At 35.5% G+C, this 22,759-nt stretch overlaps 1 protein-coding gene across 9 annotated transcripts in view; it reads right to left on the bottom strand.

The window, feature by feature from the left end:
* Positions 1 to 22,759, bottom strand: part of LOC101895413 (protein doublesex) — a 289,473-nt gene that overhangs the window by 250,360 nt on the left and 16,354 nt on the right. For 2 of the 9 annotated variants that reach the window (XM_059118137.1, XM_005178102.4), the window contains exon 1: positions 20,784 to 21,554. The exons of 5 other annotated variants lie outside the window; for them this stretch is intronic. The gene's annotated coding sequence lies outside the window, so the exon portion shown is untranslated. Of the gene's footprint in view, positions 1 to 12,065; positions 12,373 to 20,543; positions 20,749 to 20,783; positions 21,555 to 22,759 lie in introns of those variants that run through there. 2 more of the 9 variants (XM_059118142.1, XM_059118141.1) reach the window with 2 other exon arrangements.

Genomic DNA, 22,759 nt, shown 5'->3' with positions numbered 1-22,759 from the left:
GATATGGGCCGCCATAACAACCGATGGTCGCTCTCTGTTTGTATTAATCGACAGTGAAATCAGAATAAATGCGGAATATTATGGCGAAAATATTCTGGAGGGTATATTAAAGCCTTGGGCACGCAAACAGTTTGGCCGCAGACCTTGAACATTCCAACAGGACTCAGCACCATCGCACTTAGCACGCGCCAGCCAAGAATTGTTACAAAATGAGGTTCCTCGCTTCATTTCCAGCGCACAATGGCCACCAAAATCCCGGATCTCCGGATACCAATCCGTTGGACTATTGTGTCTGGAGTATATGGTAAGCAAGGTTGGCACTAAAAAATACCAAAGTGTCAACCACCTCAAGCAAGTGCTTCGCCGGGAATGGACCAAAATACCGCAGAGCAACGTGTGACGGTTTCATTTGCCGTTTAAATGCCATACTTCGTGCCAAAGTTGGACAATTCGAACAAATCTAAACTTTTTCTAAAATTTGATGCTATTTCCGATCATTTTTGCCCTCATTCCATAAAAATTTAAAAAAAAAAATTAAAAATTATGGCGTTAGACATTATTGCAGTTTTTTATCTCACTCTGTATATGGCCAGAACTATATTATTGCATTAGACTTAGATCTACAAGATCTACAAACTAACTACTATCAAGTCCACTTGGATTTTTCAGCAAAATTCTAAGAACATTTGAAGCAAATTTGGGAAAATTGCTACAATTTAGAAATAAAAAAGGATTTTTATTAACAAAAAGCGATGATATTTTTTCATGGTAAATATTGAATATTAAAATTTCTTTTGTTCAGAGACTCACAATGAAATTGGATCTAGAATAAGTCTTCCTTCGATACTTTGCCAAAAAATGAAGTATTAAGGGAGAAATTAGGCTTGTATCGGAATCGTGGTAAATTAACAGCAAACACATAATATTCTCTTGTTGTACGTCAGTTTCGAAGGTCATTTTCTTAAAAACTATTGACCCTAGATTAATAGGTTATTTTGAGATTTATGTTGAAATGTTATCTAGAATATTTCTTCATTGTAAAGCTTTTACCTAAAACGATATTTTATGTCACTTTCAGGCGTAAAATCAAAAAAAGCCGAGGAAGACTTAATCAAAATTAGTAGGAAATATTTTTTTTTTATTTATTTATTTATTTATTTATTTTTTTTTTTTTGGAAACATTGATGCAAATATTTTCTTGATATACAGTGGAAATCGAGTCATCTTTTCTTTGGTGACTTATAGTGAAATTTGATGAAGAATATTTTGGTCTTTAATGCCATCCTTCTAAAATGTTGCTGCGTAGGAGAATTTTGCATAGATTCACATGAAGTACGGTGTTAGCCCTAAAACCCTTTTCTAATAAATCTAAAATTGTTGGCAAAATCGAATCAAATATTTTATGGATTTCTTTCCATTGATGACACATAGTGAAAGTTGATGGGGAACATTTTTTTCTTCGCCATTACCCTTCTATAATGACGTTTTCTGGGAGATTTTTGCATAAACACACATAAAATATGGTTTAACCCTAAAATGTTTCTTTAGTAAGATTTAGACTCTTGAAGTCTAATAGAATCTGCAGTAGAATTTTATGAGAAATAATCTTTGTGGAATATTTTCACTTGATACGATTCCGTTTAAAGGGGATTTTTAACCGTATTTTCCAAAAAGGACCAAAAAGACCCCTTTTTTGACTCGCTTGAGGGTTAAAATGTCCGACCAAAATATTCCTCGTATTTTTATCTGCAATATTGCAGAATACAATATATACCGAAAATAAATGGATTCCAGAGAATCTTAACCCAAACATTTCCAAAAATTTGATAGAGGGGGGAACCTTCCCTCCTCAATTTGAGTTACTTTGTAATGTAAAATTTAAAAACCCCTATATACGAAACTTATATTTTTTTAGCTCTAATTTCATAATCTGCTAGATTTTCTCTGCAATAACTTTTTGTGTTGCCCTGTGTAATTATTTCAATGAATTACAAACAGAATGACGGCCCTCCATATTATAGAAACTTATTTATATTTGATACGTTTTTCTTCAATATTCCAATTAACGAAATCAATATGGTGTCACATTTATGAATTACAATAAAATTTATTCATAAAAAAATATTAATATAATGTATTATTTCCATAAATCAAACTGTAATCATGACCCGCACAACTGCGAACCACAGACCAAAAAGTCGCTCAATTTTATTCACATTGCCTTATTTGCAACGGGAAATACATTGTTGAGGTAGAGTAGAATTTTTTTGCGTTCCGCCATAAACAATGTTTGTTACGTTGTCGATGAAGGGGGGTGGCTCCTGTGCAAACATTCCACCAAACAAAAAAGTAGCAACAACAGAGTGGCAAACCTCTCAAGCTACTGACAAACAGTTGGCATGGCCTGGCCTGGCCTACCCCAACCAACCATCAATGGACATTAGAAATGTAAGAGTTAAAGATCTTTGATGGATTGTCTGAAATGAAATATCGCCGTAGTCGTGTTGGAAATGGAGTGTTGAGCGTTTTTTTTTATTTTTATTTTTTAATGCAAAACCAGTTATCATCGTCGAGAGTTCTACAACTTGTAAAGAATATTTGCTGAAAACTGACCAAACATGTTCTTTGTTGCAATGTCAAAAGGAAAAAGAAATAGTGAGGCACAAACGGCATAGTTTTCATTCCGTTTAAGAAGACAAAAGTTGTGAACATCCAGAGCAAACAACAACATCGTAAAACACCATTTCACAAAGGAAAAAAGAAAAGGGATCTATTATATGTGTCAGTAAAATGATAATAAAAATAAATAAAATATAAGACTCATTTAAACATTGAACAAAAATTCGTCAAGGCACAAATCACTCATGAAAAATACCTATATATGAAGGAAACTCTTTTAGAAAGTCATCTAATTAGGGTGTGCCGCTTTTATAGTTACTAGTACTGACTCTTACAAGCCCTGAAAAATATTGAGTTATGCGTAGAGTTTGCTGAAGCACATGCAAGTCGTCACACAAAAACCAGTAAAGAAAGTCTTAAAGTCGGGCGGGGCCGACTTTATGATACCCTACACTACTTTGCTAATTTAGTAGAGCTGCGCCTAACAATTAAAAGTTTTTTTGGGAGTTCAAAGGACTAAATATGCCGAAGCATTTGTATCTTTTAAATTCGGAATTGTATTGCCCATTTGGTGCACAATTAATTTGAAATCGGATAAAATAATTTGCCAATTTGGTGCACAATTAATTTGAAATCGGATAAAATAATATATGGGAACTATATCCAAATCGGAACCGATCTCGATAAAATTTGGCAAAGATATTTCTGAGCTGTATTTGATATATGTCCCTGAATATCGTTGTTACGGAGTGCATATTACGGCTGTGGGTAACAAATATAACAAATCGGATGAACAGTATATATGGGAGCTATAGCTATATCTGAACCGATCTTCAACAAATTTGACATACTAGCTTCTAGACTCAATTCGGTCGTAAGTAACAAATTTCATCCAAATAGGCAAATATTAGACGTTTGGTGCACAATCAAAAGTAAATCGGACGAAGTTATATATAGAAGTTATATCCAAATCTGAACCGATCTCAAAAAAATTTAGCAAATGTATTTCTAAGCTGTATTTAATATATTTCCCCAAATATTGTTGTTACAGAGTGCATATTACGGCTGCGGAGGACAAAAATAACAAATCGGATGAACAATATAGATGAGCTATAGCTATATCTGAACCGATTTCGATCAAATTTGGCATACTTATTTTCGTATTTTCGTACGTTTCGACCGAATATTTTCAATTTCAATAGGGTTCGTCCTTGGGCCAAACAAATGATTTGTGCAAAATTTTATCTGAATCGGACAATAAATGCGAACTGTACTTTGTTTCCAAAAATACATGGACGGACGGACAGACGGACGGACATGCATAAATCGACTCAGAATGTGATTCCATGCAGATCATCAAAAGGAACTATGGGTTTATCTCGTTTCCTTTTGCCTGTTACAAACAAATGCATAAAGACATAATACCCTGACCACCTTGTGGTGTAGGGTATAAAAAAATATATATAAACAAAAAGAATGAAAAAAGCAGCGTATACCCTCCACCATTCGGAAGGAACTTGAAAAAATTAAAAAAAAAACCCTGAATAATACCGCTCAAATAAAACCCTTTATGTGGGACGTTGTTCGAAGACGTGGTGCTGGATAAGTAATTGTTTGTCATAGGCTGTAGTAACGATTCCGAACTTCAAATACGAAATTTGACGCAATTCCGGTGAAAACTGTCGCTAATATCATCAAAATACCGAATAATGGTAGGTATCGTTGTATGGGGGTGCTATACTAATGCGTGGACCTGCATAGACAATTTTTCGTCATAGGTTGAAGTAGCCATTTCGAACTTCAAATACGAAATTTGACGCAATTCCAGTGAATAATGTTGCGAAAATCCTGGAAATACCGAATATCTCGGGGAAGCGTTATGTGGGTGGGGTAAAACGTAGACCTATATAGGTAATTCTCTTCCAGGGGGTAAAGTACTCAAAGGGAACTCCTTGTGTGGATTTTCAGACTATTCCATTAAAAATTTGGCTACAATAGGGGCTATAATATATAGTGGACCTATATAGAAAATTCTCTTTCAGAGGGTAAATTACTCACAGAAAACCACTTCTGTAGAATTTCAGACAATGTCATGGACAAATGTGACTAAAAAAATCAAACTACAAAAAGTCGGGAGGTACAGTTATATGGGGGATATACGATATCGCGGAAATTTATAGACACTTCTCTTTCGGGGGTAACGTACTCAGAAGGAACTCTTTGTAGATATTTAGACAATTCCGTTGAAAAATGTGGCTAAAATCATCAAAATACCGAATATGGGGGGTGGGACCGTTATATGGGGGCTATACGATATCGTGTACCTATATAGACAATTCTCTTCCAGGGTATAAAGTACTCACAAAGAACTCCTTTTGTATAATTTCAGATAATTCCATTGAAAAATGTGACTAAAATCATTAAAATACCGAATGTCGGGAGGTGAAGTTATATGTCGGATATACGATATCGTGGACCCATATATATTCTCTTTCAGGGAATACAGTACTCAGAGGGAACTCCTTGTGTGGATTTTAAGGCAATTCCATTGAAAAATGTGGTTAATATCATCAAAATACCCAGTATCGGGGGGCATATATGATACGTGGACCTGTATAGACAATTCTTTTTCAGGAAGTAAAGCAGTCACGAAGAACTTGTGTATAATTTCAGACAATTGCATTGGAAATGTGGTAAAAATCATAAAAATGTCGAATATCAGGGGTACCGATATCGTGGACCGATAAAGCCCATCTTGGGTCTAAAATTATTATTTCGATGATTTACAAACGGAAAGACGAACTTGATAAAGCCTCCATACTATGCATGGTGGAGGATATAAAAATATCTTTTTCAGAAATGGTTCGAGCCTTACTCTCAATATGGGTAATATACGAAAATGTGGACCTGTGTAGGTAGCTTTCTGTAAATATGAAATTTGAAGCAGTTCCTTCCTTCATTTGAGAGAAATGTTTTCAACCGTTTCTAAGCTAGATTGACGGACATACAGACGGGCGAATATGGCTCAATGGACAAGTATATAGAATCGAAAACCTTTTCGGAATATTACAAAATTATTATTTTTCCTTTAATTCGACCATATTTTCAAGCAATTTTCTGAGCGAGTTTCACGTTTTACTACAATTCAAGATCGAATTTCTGCGAGTAACAAAAGAAAATATGAATACTTTATTTATCTATGGTACTCGAATAAGAGCGTGTGGGGTTTGCTCGTTTTCGCTCGTGAAAATAAAATCCGTCAAAAATCGAGCAGATTCTTCCCGTTCCGAGAACTATTTAATGCTCTGAGCTCTGCCGTTATCAATTATGTAAAATATATGGTGCTTTGCTATTTATTGTAACGGACCTATAACATATATCCTCTGCAGCCACGGAGAGAGAACTGAAATCGTGTGCACATTATTTTTTATGCCACTCGAATAAGAACGAGTAGACTATGCTCGTTTTCGAGTGAGAATGCAATTCCTTCAAAATCGAGCAGATTCTACTCTGGGAGTGTGTGTGTACTCAACTCACGTGAAGAACATTGTCGCCAATTTGTACCCACAAAGCATATAACAGAGTTGTTGTAGATAATACTTGTCTACTAAATTTTACTCTTACTGTCTTTCGGACATTTTGAGACTCGCTCTCGATACTGTTTGACACTCTCTCACTTGAGAGTGCTAACCAAATAAATCAAAAGAGTGAAGACTTAACTCTCTATTCTTCTCGCATTCCTGCCCAAGAATATGTTTCACTCGCGAGTACAAATGAGCAAATCTAAGCTCGGACCTAAATATTAGAAAGATCATAGATTAATCACCACAAATACTTCCTCGTCTTTTATGGAATTCGGGAGCTATAATATATATCAGAAGACATACAATTATACATCCCATTATCGCAACTCACCTAACTTTCGCCAAAATATTAGAAATAGTTAATCAAATCGTAAATGTCACCTAAAAGATCTCCCGTTCAAATATGGTATTAAAAATGAAAATGGTGTAAATGTTGTATGCGCGCATTTGTTCTAGGCTTAGTTTGGCAAACTCCTGCAAGTACTAAAAGTCGGTATTAATTAATAAGAGCTTGTTTTTTTCTCTCGTTTTGCTACATTGTCCAGTGTGTTGGTGTGACGTTCGCAGTGCCTCAACCTCAACCATTTCCTTTCAACTTGCATCATATTACGAACATTTAATTTATCTATCCTCCAGATATGGCATGATTTGGATGCTTTATGAGCTGTTAAAACGTGATTTTTGTAATTTTTAAGGCCTTCGGTAACTTTAACAACTGTGTGAGGAGGGAAAGCGTTTTTCTTGGTTACAACGAAAAACTTATTTGATAACCAAAATGCTAAACATTGTTCCAATGGCTTTGCAGGTTTCCAATACAGTAGGTCTCACAGAAAGATAATATTATCATAATATTTACTTACAAACATTTTTCTGGACTTTTGAGTTCTATATCAATTCATTTGGAAAAGATTAAATTTTTTTATCATTCAAGGTCTTTAATCTTTTTGCGAACGGTGACTGGAATCAAAAATCAATGCAAAATTTTGCGTTTTTTTGTCCTCGACATCATGTTTAGATTATAAGAGGGTTTTTAATATGCCGGATTTTCTTTTCATGTTACCTTGGCATAATTGTTGTAGTTTCATCTTAACAGGTTGGTGACTACATTGCTGCATATTTACTTATTTACATGCATCGTTAAACGGTGCTTAATTCCGTTATGATGCTGCACCACAGGTGGTATGTTCCACTCAATGGCAACGAAGTTACAGCAGAGGCCACGTTTCAATTTTGAAATATTTTCTTAATTAAAAGAAGTAAAAAAGCAGTAAATTCTTCCGGGCCGAACTTTTAACACGCTCCACTATTTGGGACGAATTTGGAAATTTTCAAAAAAAAAAAAAAAAAAAATAAAATTTGTTAAAAATTCTCAAATATCGGGAGGTACCGTTATATACGAAGACGTGGACTTGCATAGACAATTTTCTGTCACAGGATGTAGTACCCATTAAGAATTTCAAATCCGAAATTTGAAACCATTCCGGTGAATAATGTAGCGAAACTCACCAAAATACCGAATATAGGGAGGTCCCGTTATATGGGGGCTATATAAAGACCTCGACCTGCATAGACAATTTTCTGACACAGCCTATAGTAGCCGTTAGGAACTTCAAATCCGAAATTTGAGACCATTCAGGTGAATATTGTACCTACAATCGTCAAATTACCGAATTAAAGAGGTACCGATATGGTGGGGGCTATACGAAGACCTGGACCTCCATTGATAGTTTTCTGTCACAGGCTGTAGTACCCATTAGAGACCTCAAATACGAAATTTGAAACAACTCCGGTGAATAACTTCACTTACGTGAAATATTTTGGTTGAGCTTCTGAGAGTGTATTTCTTTGTCAAAGGAGAAAGAGGAGTTCTGATTTTCGGCAGATAACAATTAATAAATTCTTTTGAGATGTCAGTCAATTGCAAGAATTTGCGGATTTAAGCCAAGGCAGGCGTTGTGCGAATGTCTGTAGGCTTCGACCGTTTCTCACACTACTTAAAAATAAGCCAAAAATTGGCCTCATTTTAAATTATTTTCAAAATCCCAAGAACAAACAAATTTTTGGAAAAACGAAATCGAAATCATGTTCAAACAATAAGAGACAGTATGTGCCTTACAAACCTGAACAATAATGTCAACCAGGATAATGATTTTGGTGATTTCTTGTCAACGTGTTCGTTTGTTTTGGGTTTATAGAAAAAATGAAAACAAAACAGACAGATTCCAATTAAAACTATTCAAATGAAATTTTCACAAAAAAATAAAAAATTGGAGCAAATTTTGGTTGACAAATAATTGACCGGCTTCAAAAGTAATTGTAGAAGTTCGGTTGGCAATCAATGTCCAGCCAGTGGACTCCTCTACAACACTCTGTCACTCATTCAGTCAAACAGCCAGCCATTCAGCCAGGCAGCTAGCAAGCTAGTTAGCAGGCCATCCATCCATACATACATTGTTGTATGTAACCCGAGAAGATGTCATCAAGGCTTAGGCAATAGTCCAGAGAGGCTGCTAAGAAGCAGGCGAATAAACATAGCTTAGTTTGTCGTCTTGTTCTTCTTCTGCTTCGTCGTCGCCTTCTCCATAGCTGTTGCAACGACAATAAATGGAAGTGGCTGTGATATCGAATTTCGCCAACAAACAACCATTTTGAATTTGGTTCAGTTCGAGTTTAAGTTTGAGTTGAACATTTTTTTTTTGCCGAGCTTTACTTTGCCTGGCTTTTAGTTATTATTGTAATCACCCCAGCAAACATGAGCAAACAAAATGCAGAGAGAACGAAAGAACGAACAAACATACATTCCAGCCTCTTTAGACAGATTTTTAAGACAGATTTTTTTTTCCTTTTTTCAATGTTTTTTGTTGATGTTAATACCCCCTGGTCCAAGGTGCATTTGAATGCATTTTTTCTGCAACTTCTTAAGTATTGACTTATTGAGTGATCGGATTTAAAATTTAATCGCCTGACTATCGATGAAAATCAATGACATTTTGCAGCAACTTTAACTGTCTCTCAAAGTGAATTCTTTTTTTTATTTTTTTTTTTTTTTGAGAGTGATCATGATGACATCGGTAATACGCTGAGTTATGTAAACAAAACTCATAACGAGTTTAATCGAAATGTCACATCAGAATAGTCATGTATTTTTTATACCCTGCACCATACATAGTATGGAGGGTATATAAAGTTCGTCATTCCATTTGGAACTCATCGAAATAATAATGATTTTGGCGAAATTATTCACCAGAAGTGTTTCAAATTTTGTATTTGAAGTTCGTAATGGGTACTACAGCCTGTGACAGAAAATTGTCTGGGCAGGTCCACGTCTTCATATAGCTCGGTACCTCCCAATATTCGGTATTTTGATGATTTTAGCGTCATTATTCATCCGAGTAGTTTCAAATTACGTATTTAGAGTTCGAAATGGGAACTACAGTCTGGGACAGAAAATTGTTTATGCAGGTTCAGGTCTTCGTATATGCCCCATATATCAGTACCTCCCTATATTCGGTATTTTGACGATTTTAAGTACAGTACACACCGAAATTGTTTGAGATGTCGTATTTGAAGTTCGTAATGGATGCTACAGCCTGTGACAGAAAATGGTCTATGCAGGTCCAGGTCTTCGTATAGCACCGATCTAATGGTACCTCCATATATACGGTATTTTGAAGCTTTTAGCTACATTATTCACCGTTTATTTCAAGTTTAGAATTTGAATATGATAATGGCTTATGACAAACAAAGCCTATGTAGGTTCATGTCGTAGAGACCCCAATATAACGGGTCTATTCGGTATTTTTTAAGATTTTAACAGAATTTTTAACGGATTTTATTTTTGTAAAATTTCCAAACTCGTTCCAAATGGTGGAGGGTATTCAAAGTTCGGCCCGACCGAACATACTCTTTTTAATTTGTTACTCCTTGTGAGTACTTTATCCCCTAGAAGAGAATTGTCTATATAGATCCACGTATCGTATAGCCCCCACATAAAGGTACTCCCCCGATATTCGGCATTTTGGTGATTTCAGCCAAATTTTTCAATGGGATTGTCTGAAAATTCTCACAAGAAGTTCATTGTGAGTACTTTATGCCCTAAAAGAGAATTGTCTAATAGGTTCACGATATCATATATCCCCTATATAACGTTTCCTCCCGATATTCGGTATTTTGATGATTTTTGCGACGTTATTCACCGGAAGGAAATTTCGTATATAAAATTCGCAACATTTACTAGAGGCTATGATACAAATTACTTATGCAGGACCTCGTCTTCGTATAGCCCCCATATAACGGTTTTCATTTGAGCGATATTTTCCGATGGAATTTTTTTTTTATTTTTTTTTGAAATTTTTCAAGTTTCCTCCAAATAGTGGAGGGCATAAAACTTAGCTACCATGTTACTAGTTCTATTTTATTTTGTTTTTTTTTTTTTTTTTTTTTTTTTTTTTTGAGTACAGCGACCGCTGTATCCCCTCCTTACACTATAGACTTGTATTTACTTTGGGTATAAAATTGCCAAGTTCGAAGTTAAAATTAGTCGGTATGAGAACTATAAATGTTAAAAATGTTAAAAAGTAATACAGGAGGTACCTGATCAGATCGGCCATTTTCTTACTCTCCACCAAAGAAAGGAGGGTATAATAAATGTGGCATTCCAGCTGCAACACATCTAAAAATCGACCCCAAAAAGAAAGATATATATCCGTGATTATTAGAACAATTTGAAATGAAGGTACTGCCCATATTATTTGACGTAAAGTCTTGAAATATGCCTGGAATGATTGGTATTGAAAATGAACTACATCCCCGTATTCCTAGAACCATCATATATAACAAAATCTCTCCATTCCAAAATTTCCGACCGCACAGGATCTGTACACAGGATCTTGTACAGATCGGACCATTCCTTCTGGTACCACCCCCACATATGGTTTTGAATAACCAAAACTATCATAAAATCCGAAATAAGCATTCGGTTTTCTTCAAATTACACACATCACAATATTTTTTTTTAACCCAAGGTCTGGGGTGTAGATGGGATATATCGGACCACTACTTCTGGTACCTCTCCCACAAAAGGTCAAAATTTTGAATACCCATGAAGCAAAAAAGCACGCAATTAACATCCGATTCCATTCAGACTTGGTAAATCTCAATATTTCCATCAGGACAACATCTATTATAAAGATGGTAGAGATCGTATCAGTTCTTTTGGTACCTCCCCCACATAGGGTTGAAATTTGGAAAAACAACACCCCCAAAGGAAACGAAATAAGCATCCAAATTTTGCACATCCAAATATTTTTGCTAACGCAAGAACTGTTGTAAAGATCTGCCCGCTCCTTCTGGTACCTCACCCACGAAGAGTTGCAATTGATATCTGTCATAACTTGCGAAACCACTCGGCGATTCTATACAACATGCTATATCTAAATACTTCTCTTAACCAGAAGTCTGATATGAATATGTAATTTATCGAAATTTATGATTTCGCATAAAATTGGATATAAATGTTCGATTTCCTATACCAATGTTTCATCTCTATTACATGAAGTATGAAAATGGAATACTTCGGTCCGCTATATCTCATTTCACTTTCTACATCATTATACATTTTCTAAAAATGTTCACATATCTCATATAAAGTGAAGGAAGTAGTCGATATAGTCCAAATCTGGCACGTTGTAATTTTAATATTGGTCAACTGCTTCGGAAGCTCCCCCATAAGGGGCCAACAGTTTGAATAATAATAATAATAGCTCAAGGCTGGAGGTGTACATCTGTCGACTGATACAATTTTACTTGTTTCTTTCAAAAAGATTATTTTTAAGGTAAATTATTTTAATATATTTTAATTACCTTATTAAAAATATTTTTTTTTTTAAATGTTTCCCGTTTCTTAAATTTGTATTTCTATTATTATTTCTATTATATTATGTATCTGAATTTTGCACATGTGTTTTTGTTTAGCACATTAGAACTTACAAATTGATTTATATTTGTTAGATATTTTTTTTTAATTTTTCACTAGTTTTTTTCGATATATTAATTGCCGTTTTTTTACCTTTTAATTATTATAATTTCTAAATTTTATATTTTTTTGGAAGTTATTTTTTTAGTTTTAATTTTATTGGTATTTTTTAATTTCTTCACAATGTTTTATTTGCTAAAATGATACATAAACGATGCATTGATTATTTATTTTTTTATATATATTTTTAACATTATTTTTTACTCGGCTTCCCATTTGAAACAACGCTACGGCCGTCGGATCAATTGTATTCCTTATGGATATTTTGGGAATCTATACCAAAAATAAATTTTTTTGAAAAATATGTGTGAGGATGTTTTCTTCATTCCCACTAATAATTGATTGTACCCATTTGGATACAATCGTGGGTCATACGACCTCATGTTTATACGACCTCAAAGTGATTCTATTTTGTCATATCAAAATAGCTAAAAAGCTGTTGGGTATAGAATTAAAAAATCTTTGCATAAAATTCGATTTGAATCGATTAAGCCATGTCCGATCGTCGTCCGTCCGTCTGTCTGTTTACACCAGGGCCAGATAATTCTATGGAGAGCAATAAAAATTGGGAGAAAAAATATTGGTCCACGTTTGAGCATGGCCTCATAATAAGGAAGGCACCGTATTATTAAGGTTTTTATACCCTTAGCCATATGGGCACAGAGGGTACATATCATTGCCACTCAAATAATATCACCGTCGGATTTGACATAGTTTTAAGGCTTGACATAAACCGATGCTAGATGTTTGAAGTTTCTGGTCATATCTTTGGTATTTCTAAAATCTCAATAGGTAGAACAGATCCTGGCAATAATTGATCAAAGTAGATCCAGGTTTTGGAGTGGACTTCACATTGTTTTATCCCGCAATTTTTGGTATTTTTCAAGATTGTGGTTACAAATTTCAACAGAGTTGGCATTCATATTTAGAGACATTGCCATATGGAACATGTAACGATAATTTTTGACACTTCTTTCATTTTCTTCAATTATTAATGTCACAATCTCATAACTGATCCGTCGCCAAATGAAAAACTTACATTATTTTATTCACTTCTTACAATTGTTTTCTCAGAGATTTGGTTCACACTTTTTAGGAAATATTATAAAGTGGTTATATATTTTTATATTTATTTTATATATTTTATATATTTTTTTACCTTGGTTTTTTAATTGCACCTTAATTTTCCAAAATATTTTATTTTGGAGTTTTCTTTTATTTTTGTAAAAATTTGATTATTTTAATTTAATTTTATTATTTAAATTCTGCACAAAAAATTCAAAACATCTTTCACATTTGAATAATTTTGCATTATTTTATATTTTTAAGTTTTATTGTTTTCTACACGCCTATCTATTAAAAATAAAGACTTGTTTTATTTTTTATTTTTGGTAAAATAAATCTTGTTTTAAATACTTATTATTTTCGAGGTTGGTTTTGTGAAATAAATTTAATTTTTTTTTTTTTTTTTGCAACTTTTTCCTACATACTTTTATATTTATATTATTTTCAAACAAAAAAACAAATTTGTTACTTATGTCGTATAAAAAAATCTTTAAATTTGTTTATACTTGATTTTACGGTTTATATTTTACAGTTTATATTTGGATTGAATTGGTATTTTATTTTTGAAAAATACTTTGCATTGAAGTCTTTCTATCGTTTTAATATTTGTTTTTTTATTTTATAGTTTTTATATTTTTATTTTATATTTATATTTTTTATTCAAATTAGTGAATTTTTTTTACAAAACTTGTTTACGATTTATTTAAAAAAAACTTCCAAATTTAATTTTTTGTATAGTTTTTATTTTTTATTTACATAGCATTCATTTATGCAATTCCACAATTATTTTTGCCCAATTGACAATTTTTTGTTATTATTTTTTATAAACATTTCATAATAATTTTTTCATTGATTTAATGCCAATTTACAACCACAAATTTTTATTAAATAACAACATATAAACTATATTATTTATTTTGTAGTTAAGATAAACGGCTTCATAGTTGATTTTTATTTATTTCAAAAATCCGCCGGCTTATTTAGTTTTTATTTTTAAATGGGTAATAAATGTGTTTTTTGCTGTTTGATTTCTACGCACACACTTTTCTTTGTTGAATTTTGTTGTTAAAAATAAAAAGCCGACGCAATGTGGTTTTTATAAATTTTTTTTTTTTTTTTTGCTCTTATTTTCATTCATTTATGGATTGCAGATTTGATTTTTTTATTAAATTAATTTTTTCTCGATTTTTTTACAATCGTACTGCATTGTGTCACTTTGTGGGATCCGAAAAAATGTCACCAAAATTCCATTGGCATTGATCGAACGAACGGACGAACGGACTGAAGATCGACACCAAGAGATCAAGACGATACTCCACACTTATGAGCGCGGTATGTTAATGATCGACGAACAAAAAGAAACAGACCCGGAAAAAATAAAAAATATTCGAACTAAGATTTTTTCATCAACATCCCAACGCTTCAAAAGGCAACTGGCCCTATGAACGAATACGCATTTCCAGCATACGCACGTACGCACGCACTAACACACATACGCACCCTTGACCATTAACCGAAAGAAAAAAAAGGTTTACGCACAATGGGCCATCAAACCCCCAAAAGAAGAGACCGAGCGCGAGAGCGTAACTGAGTGAGAGCGCAAACAGGATGATGATGATGTCGATGCCGAAAGATGCGCCTTCTTCCACAGATGAATGGTAGAGGTCGGCGGCACTTCGTCTTGTTGTTTGTGTTGTGTCTTCTAAACTTTGTATTTCATGGATCCGCAATGCGCGCCACAGTCTTCGACAACACTTTACAACCGTATTTTTTGTTGGAAACCAACGAACTGACTTGACTGACTGACAGACTCTGCTGCCTTGCATTGGCTGTGTAAAAAAAATACATTTTTTTTTTTTTGCAAAAAAATACGACTTCGCCGCATCGCCGCCGTTGTGGTGCGGTAAACGTTGCCAACAAGATCCAACTTGTGGCTGGTTGCCTTGCCTAGTTGAGAGAAGATTGTTGCTGATTTTCTTGCTGTCGTTGGTTGTTGGCGTTGTTGTTGCTGCATCTGCCATTGCTGTCACTTTGTTTTATTTTTGTATTTCAGTCTTCCTTTGGCTTTTCTTTTCAGGTGTAGCAAACCCCCCATAAGTTCCCCTGTAGATCCCCACCTCCCCCCTCCTTTGTTTGGCCACCACTGGCACTGAGTGCAACAAACATTCAACCAAACACCGCATTCCCCAATGGCATTAGTTTTTCTTAAATAGGCAAGAATAATAATAGTTGTTGTTGTTGTTGTGGTGGTAGTTGTAGTTGTAGTACACTCAGTACACCAATAACAACAATGTCAATACAAATGAAACACGCGCAACAAAGTATCATAATAAAAAAAGCCAACAGCAACAACAACTGCATAGAGGGAAAATAGGCACATGCAGTGCCACTATCACCACCAACCACCGCAACCAGTCCGTCTTCCGTTTCGCCTGCCCCATTCATCCATCCATTCGGCCATCGAACGAACAACCGCATCAGCAAACACAACCAACCCCATGTTCAAACACCAAACAGACAGGCCCAACAAATTACAAACGAACCCAGTGTGATCGTGGTGTTTGATGCACAGCCTGCATGCGCCTACCCCAACGACCGGAGGTTGCCATATTGTGTGTGAGGAGATGGGGGATTAAGATCAATGGGATTTAAAAGCGATTAATTCGATATTTTTAGAATTATCAGGGGGTGAAGAAAAGAAGAAAATAGTCAACGACAATGACAATAAGAACGTTTTTTCAAGGATCACTGATCATTGTAGGAATGTCGTACATACGCGTTTTCCCAATGTTTTTCCCATTTCTGGTTATGTACATCAAACCAGATATTTGAAAGAGACGAGCAAAGCATTTTCGATTTTATTCGACCGACATAGAATAAAATAGTATGTATGCTCCATGGTACAATAAGGAGGAAAAAAAGCTTCGTAAAACTACAGAAATACAGCCCTGAGGCTATGCCCGCTTCCTGTCAGAATTATTCAAAATGTTTTCATTTATTTGATATTTTTTGGTTATTTTTCAAATGCATCGATTAGCGCGAAAGATGAATGAAATGTCTGAATGTTCAATCTTTCGATTCCGTGGCAATTTTGGTTTGTTTCTTCCTATCATTGATTTTGAAAATATTTTGTTTTTATTTTTCAAACCATAAATACATACACAAAATTGACAGAAGTCTGGCACACTTAGAAAACAATTGTAATCAGCTGGCAGCTCTACCTTATCTTTTTATTGTACCATGGTATGATCGGGGTTTCCCACTCTAATTGGAGCGAGCTTCCTCCCCCTCTACTCTCAACCTTTTTGCTTTTACATAAATCAGCAAAGAAATCGATTCATTCACTCAATTTCACTCTTAGATACACAAGTTTACTCTGAGAATAAAATCGAGTATTTCGACTCCCACACTCTTACCCAATTGTTCAAACAGAAACACCTCGAGAGCACAAAACAAAAGAGTGGAGAGTAATCTTCATAAAAAAACGAGTACTCTTCGAGCAATCGCAGCGATGAGCAAGTCTCAAAAAAAAAAACAAGGAAGTCTGTGCTTAGCATGAAATACAACATATTCATGATTATCCACTCACAAACATATGTGCAATGCCTGCAATATAAAATATAGAACTAGGTTTAAATATCTGGTCAAAACAACCAAAATACATAGGGTTATATTTGTACCTACAGATATCTGGCTCTAGAGTGCCTCTTCGGGGACATAACGGTTTTTGGCACCTCTGTGATTTTATGAAATTCGCTACAGCATATTTCGAATCGATGTGATCATGGTCGTTTGAGAATTGAGAAACTACTACTGAGATACCGCAAATGCGGGATAACCTGAAACCTCTAAGTAAAACAGATTTGGTTGGAAAGTACGCCGGTTTTTCGCAATAAAAAAAATATTTCCAAGTCTTCATTTAATACAGGGTGAGATGTAATAACTTCAACCAACTTCAGACTGCTGTTATGTCTAAGCCACTAGTCCGACAGCTGTTAAAATTATTCCAGTGACAGCTCATTATATTGTTTACAAACGTACAAAAGCATTTGTGTGAAAATTTTTCCAGAAAAAAAGTAATTTGTGATGAAATTAAAGCGTGATAGTGTGATTTCTCTATATTTGGCTGGAAAACCACAAGTGGCCATCGTTAGATCACTCCATCATTTAAATGTGAATGAATCTTTTGTGCCTCGTACCATTGCTCGTTACCGTGTTACTAGTAGCATAGCTCAACGTCAAGGAAGTGGACGGAAGAAAACAGCAACATCAGCTGAAATGGTTCGAAAAGTAAAGAAGCTTCTTGATGGAAACCCCCGTCGCAGTGGCCGAACAATAACTAGTGAGCTGAACATATCGCAATGTTCCATTCGGCAAATATTGAAAAATGAGCTCGGGGTAAAGCCATTGAAATTCCAAAAAGTGCAAGAACTTACACCGCAACGGAAAGAAAATAGACTTAAAAGACCTAAAGAGTTACTTTGTTTGGCCGAAAGTGGTGAATTGCCGAATTTGGTTTTCTCCAAAGAGAAAACATTCGTTGCCTGGCAGTTTGTAAACAAACCAAATAATCGTGTTTATTTGCCAAAGAGGTCAGCTGAAAATGTGCACCTTCGGTTGGCCACCAGAACTCAAGCGCCAGCCATGGTGATAGTGTGGGCCGCCATAACAGCCGATGGTCACTCTCCGCTCGTATTAATCGACCGAATAAATGCCGAATATTAAAATATTCTGGAGGGTGTATTAGAGCCTTGGACACGCAAACATTTTGACCGCAGACCTTGGACATTCCATCAGGACTCAGCACCAACGCACTCAGCTCGCGCCATCCAAGAATGGTTACAAAATTATGTTCCTCGCTTCATTTCCAGCTCACAATGGCCACCAAAATCTCCGGATACCAATCCGTTGGACTATTGTGTATGGAGTAGTTTAGAAAGCAAGGTTGGCACTAAAAAATACCAAAGTGTCGATCACCTCAAGCAAGCGCTTCGACGGGAATGGGCTAACATAGATAACTCTCGAGTATCCGATTTGGGCTAAACTTGGTACATCGAAATATTATTGTTAAACTAAGATCGACTGCGGAGATGGGCAATATCGACCCACTCCTTCTGGTACCTCCTCCAAAAAACGTCGAAATTTTCAAAGAAAAGACTTTACTGCACAGAAAGAAAATGGACAATGCACATCCTAATATATGCATCTGTGCTTGGACAGGTGCAAAAATTAACAATATCGGTCAACTCCATTGAGGGTCAAATTTTTGAACAATTATAACTCTTATTAAATGTGATGTTAGTTTACGATTGTCTTCAAATTACACACATCACAATATTTTTATTAACCCAAGGTCTGGTGTGAAGATGGAATATATCGGTCCCCTCCTTCGGATACCCGCCCCCCCCCCCCCCCCCCAACAAAGGGTCAAAATTTTGAATAGCCAAAACGATCATAAAATCCGAACTGAGCATCCGTTCTCTTCAATTATACACATCAAAATATTTCAATTGAGCCAATGTCTGGTGTGAAATAAGGATGTATCGGTCCATTCCTTTTGGTGCCTTCTCCACAAAGCGTCAAAATTTTGAATATTCATGAAGCTCATAAGACCAGAAATTAACATCCGATTCAATTCAGACTTGGCACATCTCAATATTTCTATTAAAACAAGATCTGTTATAAAAATGGAATATATCGGTCTACTCCCCCACAAAAGATCGAAATTTTCAAAGAAAATATTTTACTGCACAGATAGAGAATGGACAATGCGATTTTGCTCCAACTTTGCACATCTTAATATTTGCATATGTGCTAGGTCAGGTGCAAAAATTAAGGATATCGGTCCACTACATCAGGTAACTCACCCACAAAGGGTCACAATTTCCAATACTTATGTATGTCATAACTTGTGAAAGATATCGGCGATTCTTTACATCTTCCTATATTTAAATATTGCTCTTAACCAGAAATCTGATAAGAATATGTTATTTATTGAAAATTATGACTTTGCATAAAATTGGATATAAATGTGCGATTTCCTCCAAATTTTGCACATAGATACCAATATTTTTATCTGTATTAGATGAAGTATGAAAATGGAATACTTCGGTCCGCTTTATCTATTACCTCACCCATATTTTCACATTTGTACAGGTTCGTGCTTAACAAATACAACCTCAGGTCCGACAAAATGAATCGAGACGATTTGGAATTAATTGCTTTAGAAAGCAAAGTTAATAAATCAATATATCAAATATATCGAAATATTCAGTATTATCCAAAACTCCGAAAATAATTAGTAGTAGGGATTAATGTTTTCTTGAGGGGAAAGGTGAACTCGAAACCCATCTTTATTGCAATTCCATAAATATTTTGCTTTAGAAAGTAACATCAATATATCACAAATAATTCTATTAAGAAATTATAAGGCAAGACAACGTTTGCCGAATCAGCTAGTATTGAATATAAGTCCAAATATTATTTTTATGAATCGACAATCACATCCCACTAAGTTCAACAATCTTCCCGAAATTTCAAAACAAACTTTTCATTAACAGTCATTAGATATGAACCTGTTACCCGTAAAACAGACAAATTCGGGATGTACGAAAGAAATGTCCCAAAAAAAAAAAAAAAACAAGTTAAAAAGCAGTTCGGCCGGGCCGAACTTTTAATACCCTCCACCATTTGCAACGAATTTGGAAATTTTCAAAAAATAAAATCCTTAAAAAATTCGGTTAAAATTTTAAAAATACCGAATATAGCCGTTATATTTGGGTCTATACGACGTGGACGTACATAGGCATTGTTTGTCATAAGCCGTTAAAGCCGTTAAATTGGAGCTGTGCGAAGACCTGGACCAGCATAGACAATTTTCTGTCACAGGCTGTAGCATCCATTACGAAATTCAAATACCACATCTCAAACAATTTCGGTGGGTATTATACCTAAGATCGTCCAAATACCGAATATAGGGAGGTACTGATATATGGGGCCTATACAAAGACCTGGACCCGCACAGACAATTTTCTGTCACAGACTGTAGTTCCCATAACGAACTTCAAAACCAAATTTGAAACAATTCCCATGAATAATGTCGCTAAAATCATCAAAATACCGAATATAGGGAGGTACCGTTATATGGGGGCTATACCAAAACGTGGTCCTACATTGCCCATTTTCAATACCATAAGTCCTGCAGACATAATATACATTTGAGTAAAATTTTAGCAACCTACTTCATTTCGTTCGGAAGCTACAGTGATTTCCACAGACGGACATCCCTAAATCGACGTAGAATTTTATGCTGTTTGAGAATATATACACTTTGTGGGGTCCAAAATGTATATTTCCAGGTGTTACAAACGGAATGACAAACTTAATATACCCTCCATACTATGGTGGAGGGTATAAAAAGCTCTAGTAAGATCCTCCATTAATCACACTGCATATACATTTTTATTAATCTGGTAACACACCTTCGAATTTGTTTTTATGCCGGTCTCTATCGGTATGACAGCCGCTTGTTTTTTGTCCGGCAGGTTGGGTTGTTTTTTTTTTTTTTTGTATTTCTAAACAAAATATTTTTGCATTTGTTGCGCTGGTTTGACAATCTTGTGACTGTGGTGGCGTATTTGGATTGTTGTTGTTGTTGTTATTTTTCCGTTGCAATTGTTTTTGTTTTATTTGCTAGTGTTTAATTTTTTTCCTCATAGATTTAGATTCCTCCAACACCATTGAATATTTGTTTAATTTTTTTTTTAACCTACGACAAATGTAGTAAATTTGAAAACGCAAAAAGCGCGGTTACTTTTTTCTTTTTCTTCTTATTCTCGTCGTTTTATTTGTTTTCTTATTTCCCTTTTGTTTTATTATTATTTTTTTTCTTTTGTTCTTTTTGCTTTGCACTTTGAGAGAAAAACACGTCGTTGTCGTCGTCGGCCACTTAAAAAATCAAATCAGTGCCATAGAGGAGAAAATCGGAAATCGTATGTTTCGCTTCGAGCCTGAAATCGCGTACCAGCACTCAGGGCTTGCCAATGCACACTGACTGAACTGGACGGAGCCGGAGCTGCATTGGTGCTTGCTCGCCGGTGCATACGACAGACACACGGTCGGTGGTAGTGTGGAGCCTAGGGCTTGCTTATTTTGCTTTTTTTCTTCACGCCACACTTCTTTACACATTGGGTAAGGCGGGCAGGTGAGCAGGCATACAGGCTGACAGCCAGACCAGACCAAACATGCAGTCAACCAGTGACGGAGTAACTGGCGCGCACTATTGTTGCAGTTTTTCTCTGCAGTTGTTGCTGTTGCCGTTGTTGTGGTTCCCTTTTCTTATTTGGCAATGGCTGCTGGAGGATAGCTGTGGCAAGGATTCGGAGAGTCTCAATTTTTATTGGATTGGTTGCATGAGCAGCTTGTGCGCTCTGACGTCTTCTGAGCCTATGCCTTTTACTAAATACCCATCACATAAGTGCGAGTGTGTGTGTGTGCAGTTATGTACGTCAAGTATATAAGTGACAGCACATAGTGTTGGCACTCTTCTCAAATTACCTTTCTTTTTCATGCATTTCCCCTTTTTTGCGAAAAAAAACACCAACAACAAAACATGCATAACTGCATGCAGTTGTATGATGTGCATGCAGCCACCAGCCCAGCTTAGCTGTCATCATCGTCATACTGACGTAAGTTTGACCCCCTCTATCCTCCACCGGTTTACTGCTGTCATAACACACAGAACTGGTGCCCAGTCCTCTCTATCATCCTTCAATTCGCTGCAGCCGTTTATAGTGCATTTTGCCGTTGTTCTCTGGCAGAAACACACAGCGACGACCCACAGAATAATCTCAGTTGAACTCTCGAACATACAATGTTGTACATGCAAGAGTGTGTTGTGTGTGTTTCGGTAGGGCTGCCATGCATTATATTTAAGGAATGGTATAAAAATACCCAAATTAGCAATTCCCTTCGTTGCATGGATGGAAGAGTACAAGTAGGGCTACCCTCAGTCTTTCATCTACAGAGTACATACATCAAATGGTAAGACTAAAATGTGCCTTATGGAAAGAAAGGTTTCAGATACCAGGCCTACTTTTACGAAATCGTTTTCATGAAATCGGGGTCCACCACGCCAAGTCCGTATGTTCGCCCATCTGTCTGTCCATAAATCAGTGTAATATCTAATTCAAATTTAATATATAGTGATAATTTTTGCAAACATAGATGAATTTAGAAGTTGGGCAATATCTGCCCCTCTTCTACTTGTTCCCACACCATAAACACTCTTAAATTAAAAAAATCAACTTTGCACTTTCCCATATTTCAATCATTACCGGATAAGCGTTTTTACAATATAAGAGAATAGCGAGCTACCTAGTGTAAAAAGGGAGATATTTCTTTAACAGTAATCTTTTTATGCCCTCTCAATTGATCAGCTTAAAGTTCTAAGTGATTT

Source organism: Musca domestica, unplaced genomic scaffold (assembly GCF_030504385.1).
Source record: "Musca domestica strain aabys unplaced genomic scaffold, Musca_domestica.polishedcontigs.V.1.1 12, whole genome shotgun sequence".
In the NCBI taxonomy this organism is placed as follows: Eukaryota; Metazoa; Arthropoda; class Insecta; order Diptera; family Muscidae; genus Musca; species Musca domestica.
This window is presented reverse-complemented; position numbering and strand designations above follow the sequence as displayed.